The sequence below is a fragment of the Apium graveolens genome, chromosome 1, assembly GCF_009905375.1.
Source record: "Apium graveolens cultivar Ventura chromosome 1, ASM990537v1, whole genome shotgun sequence".
NCBI classification, from domain to species: Eukaryota; Viridiplantae; Streptophyta; class Magnoliopsida; order Apiales; family Apiaceae; genus Apium; species Apium graveolens.
The window spans coordinates 101,205,784-101,211,072 of NC_133647.1; the positions used below are offsets into that span (position 1 = coordinate 101,205,784).

At 31.8% G+C, this 5,289-nt stretch overlaps 1 long non-coding RNA gene across 1 annotated transcript; it reads left to right on the top strand.

Moving 5' to 3' along the window:
* The first annotated feature begins 988 nt into the window (after window positions 1–988).
* Window positions 989–2,764, top strand: LOC141720341 (uncharacterized). The gene is made up of 3 exons (XR_012574244.1): window positions 989–2,118; window positions 2,205–2,323; window positions 2,428–2,764. It is a non-coding gene; the product is annotated as an uncharacterized LOC141720341 (long non-coding RNA).
* The last annotated feature ends 2,525 nt before the right edge of the window (window positions 2,765–5,289 follow it).

Sequence of the window (5,289 nt, forward strand, 5' to 3'; positions counted from 1 at the left end):
CAAGAAAGAACGTATCGAAGAAGTTAGGGATGATGTTGCAATCAGTAAAGACAGTGATGATGTTGTTGAACTTGACAGTGGAGGCTCTAAACCGATACGGTCACTTGGACCAATAGATCAATTTGCACGGGCGATAGATCTGGATGCATCTTTAAGAAAGACAAGACAACAAAATATTAATGACGCGCTCTTCAAAAATAGAACCAACGAAGTGCGTACTTACTTGGCTAAGTGGGTGTATGGAGCAGGGATTCCTTTCAATGCAATTAACAATGATGACTTTCATCGATTTTGTGAAGCGGTTGGACAATTTGGTCCAGGATATATCCCGCCAAGCCAACACCAATTACGGGAACCACTGCTTAAAAAAGAAGTAGAGAGGACTAAACAGTCTCTGAAAGAACAAGATGATGAATGGAAAAAATCTGGATGTTCGATAATGACGGATGCTTGGTCCGATCGGAAAAGAAGGAGTATTATGAATTTGTGTGTAAATTATAAGCTAGGAACAAGCTTCCTCTCTTCCATTGAATGTTCAAATGAGGCTCATACGGCCAAGTTTGTACATGATTATGTGGATAAGTACATTCAAGAAGTTGGACCAAACAATGTCATCCAAATGGTGACGGACAATGCATCAAATAATATGGCTGCAGTGAAGCTACTAAGAGATAAAAGGCCACATATATTCTGGACATCATGTGCTACACATACACTCAATCTTATGCTTGAAGCTATAGGTAATTCTGCAGCTTTTGTATCCAGTTTTATGCATATTTTCCCATATTTTTCTCAGTTTATTTCTGTATTTTTTGTGCATTTTTTATCCATCTTTCAAACTGTATGTGGTTCAATTATTTTATTTTACATAAACTGTATGTGTCAATTTATGGTCAATCTATTCATAAGTAGAAACGTATCAGAATTGGAGAGGTAAATAAGGCATTCAGAGTTCAGACATGTTCTTTCATGTTAGCATCGGAAGGAGGTTTGCTGCTAACAGATAATGCTTGATCTGGTAAGCTGCTTCTTGTTAGACCAATCAAACCTTTTTGTACATTAATTCTCTGTGCAGCAAGAGCTTAATAATGAGTCTGGATAAAATCTTTTAAAGTTCTTCTCTTATTTAAATAATTTATACTTCTATATATTATTCCTACACTATGAAATTTATAATCCTGCTAATGCTATACAGTAGCTATCTGCACTGTTCAGTTTATATATTATAATTTTATAAAATAGTGGCTATACTACCTGCATTTGTGTTTATAAAACAGTTTACATTGCTGGGGCAGCTGGTCTATAACCAGAACCTACCAATTAACTTTAATTACCCTGTGATAATTTATTCTCGACTCCTTTCTTATTTCAGGTAAAACTCCAAAATTTAAATTTGTGATTGATAAAGCAAAGGTTTTTGACCATCTTTATCTATACGCATCATAAAATCTTAGCTTTGATGAGAAAGTATACAAACAAAAGAGATATTGTGAGGCCATGAGTTACACGGTTTGCAAGTTCTTTTCTTACAATGCAGAGTATATTGGAGAAACAAGAAAAGCTGAAGTTTATGTTTCTCTCAGAAGAATGGGGTCAGTGCAAGTTCTTAACTAGTGCAAAAGGTGTGGCCTCTTATGCGACCATTGTTAATCAATCATTTTGGACTAATCTTGCAATGTGTTTTGAGTTGTTCAAACCTTTAGTTAAGGTTCTTAGGCTTGTTGATGAGGATTGGCGTCCATCTATGGGTTTTGTATACGGTGAACTCAAAGATGCCAAGAAAGAAATTATTAAGTTTTGCAAAAATATAAAAGAGATTTATGGCCCCATTATCGAAATCATAGACTCGAGGGCTAAGGATCGACTTGATAGCCCTTTGCTCTTGGTCGACTACTTGTTAAATCTTTATTACTATTATCGAGATGACGAGGCACAAAAAGATCCGGCATGTATGGCGGCTGTTTTGACATGTATTGAAGCATTCTTTCCTGGTGATTTTCATGTCCAGCACTTGGTTTCTAATATTGAGTTGCTGAAATATAAAGGAATGGAAGGAATGTTTGGAAAAAAATTTAGCCAAAATGGGCAGAATGGCTAATAATGATACTTTTGACGTTGGTAAGTAGATATTTAGTTGTTGCTTGTGAATTTCCATATTTGTATCTCATTCACTCTTTGACTGTATTTTATTTTTTCTGTTTTAGTTGGATGGTGGTCCAATTATGATGCCGAAACTCCAAATTTACAAATGATGGCCATGAAGATACTTTCATTAACCTCAAGTTCTTCGGGGTGTGAAAGAAATTGAAGTACATTTGAGGGAGTAAGTTGGTTGATATAGCAAAACTAATTATTGTAGAGTTATCTAAAAATTACAACTTATAACTATAAGTATTTAATCATTATGTCCCTTATATTTTTCCACAGATTCATACCAAAAAGAGGAATAGATTGGATGCTGTGAGAATGAGCCATCTTGTATATGTTTAGTTCAATTCAAAATTTTTCAACAAGAAGAAGAAAATGAAAGAAAAAGATTATGTATTACTTGCTAATGATGCTAGTATGGCTCAAGGCTGGATAGTTGACGGGGGTGATGATGATGAAGAACATTCCTTGGATTCAGACATCACACATAGTTGACGGGGGTGATGATGATGAAGAACATTCCTTGGATTCAGACATCACAATTGAGGAGCTTGGTGATGCAACTAGGAGGACTGTTCGGGAACTTGATGAGGAAGACTTTCAATCAGATGATGAAGTGAATAACAATGAAAATCTTATGTTTGATTTCGATGATGCTGATCAACAAGGCTGGTGAAACAAAGTCGTGCTTCTTAAAAAAACTTGTAATTTGATAATTCTGAATGTTCATCTTTCTCTTTCCTAAGTTGATTATGACTTTGTTAATGAGCAAGTTATTGTGCTAATAAGTAGATATTATCTCTTTAAAAAAATGTTTCATATTTAATTTAATTATATATATATAAATATTAAAAATATATATATATATATAATCCGATTAGTTATCCGTTTTTTAAACGACTTAAGCGTCTGATTTAACGCTTAAGCGTTAGAAGGTGATCTCGCCGTTTAGATCCGTGACAACACTGACACACATTAATGGAATAAAGTTACACGAGAGGGTGAATTTGGAAATGAATAGCGGTATGAGTAGTAAATTGTGGGAGCCCGATGATCGTACAAAAACCGAGTGATCTGCAATTAGTTTGAATATTGAGGGTGGTGTTTTTTGACTTGTGTGGGGAACAGGTAAGAGAGAGAGAGGTGATGAGTGATGATTTTGTTTGTTAACTAGACTAGACATTGCGGCGGTAATTTAATGTCATTTATAGTATATTTCACAACTATTTAATCATGTCATGTAGACGTACGTACCTTCTACTCTATCTCTTTGGGGCGTTTAATTCGGTATCAGGAATCACTTATGGGTTTAGAATAGGCCATACTCGTACTCATGCCTCACGCTTGATTCAATTTTTTTTGTTCTTGAACAATTCATAAAAGAATGAGTTTTTATAACTTAGGGGACGTGGGTGTAAAGAATCACTTTCAATATTATTACTTTGCTTTATCCGACAAATATTTTAATTATTAAAAATAGTTTTTATATTGAAAAAATGTAACCAATATTTATATATGTATTTAAATTTTGATATTAAATATAATAATTTATTTATTTAATAAATTAGTATTCTTTTAATATTAATTCCAATATTTAACCAATTAAAAATAAAATTTCAACTTTATATCACTTTAACCCAGTTACCGATTTCAAACTCATATCTCGCAAACTAAATAACTCACTGTATAGAGTCTATATTAGTGTCGTTCAGAGTCTTGTTTGGTTCATGAAATTCAAGAATGGGTATGAATTTAAGTTATTTCAATTTCATATTTGTCATTTGGTTCTGATAAAAAAATTTGATACACATTCCTTAAACTTTCAAGTTATGGATTTTTTATAATCAAGGGAAGAGATGATTACGAGGGAGTGGTATGAGAATTAGTTTTAATTCTACTATTTTAATTTTTATTTAAGCAGTTAAATATAAATGTTTAATATCATATTAAATCTATGAATTAAAATTTATTAAAGTAATAATAAAATTAATATATTTAATTAAATTAAAATTATTGACTTATTATATTTTAAAATAAAAATATTTGTTCTAATACTCAACCAAACACATAATATCCGATATAATACCTAATTCTCGTACTACTCTAATTCGATTGCTGATTTCAATCTGATATCACATCATGAACCAAATCACTTCAAATTATTGAGTTATTAATTACTATTTCATAAAAAATAATATGATATTTACACCTCAATAATATTTCAATAAAGAAAATATGATAAATATGTAAGTTTGACAAAACAATAAATATCATAAATATAATGTATATATCAGTTCAATTGAGATATCAAATTGGGACAAGTTAAACAAATAAGAAATAATCGGAATAATTATTGATAGCTTTTGATTATTTAAAACCATTCACTCTATTATATAATAGGATACAAAGCTTACGTCTCAATAATATTATATTGATTAGTAAAATTACAAAATCATTTTCATAAAATATAAACCTGTGAATTTGACCTTTTTAAAAACATTGTCAACAACGCATGGAGACAATTCTTGTATGAACCAAATTCGTACATGATACCGGTATTTTACGCACACACAAAAACATTGAAACAGCTTAACACGAGAATGTGAATTTCCGAATTTATTGGGTGGGGGGTATCACGTGAAGAGATTACATGGCGTTTAACACAGAAACGCGATTCATGCTTAACTCAAAACTAGTGCATGTGAGCGTTACACCCTGTGAAATACGAATGAATTATGATCCATCCTCCCTTATAATACTACTACTATTATGTTTTCTTGCAACAATGGTCTCCATCTTTGACCTTCGTCTCGATCCATTTTTGATTCTGCTAAATTTTATTTATTACTTTACCAAGGAAAAAATGGTTCACATCTGTCTATTGCTAGGTTTGAATAATAATAATAATAAATTTTGAAAGGGTCATTTTATATCTTAAATTTTTTGAGCAACCAGTTCAAATTGACATGTTATCAATGTTATCAGAGAGTTTTGATCAACGGGAGACTCGGGAGACTCGGGTTCGACTCTTTGTCACCTCCAATATTTTTATAATTTATCTTGACTAATGCACTTTCGAGTGAAGGACAGTGTTATGAGAATAATAATATAAGAACATTGATATTATAAATGAAACAATAA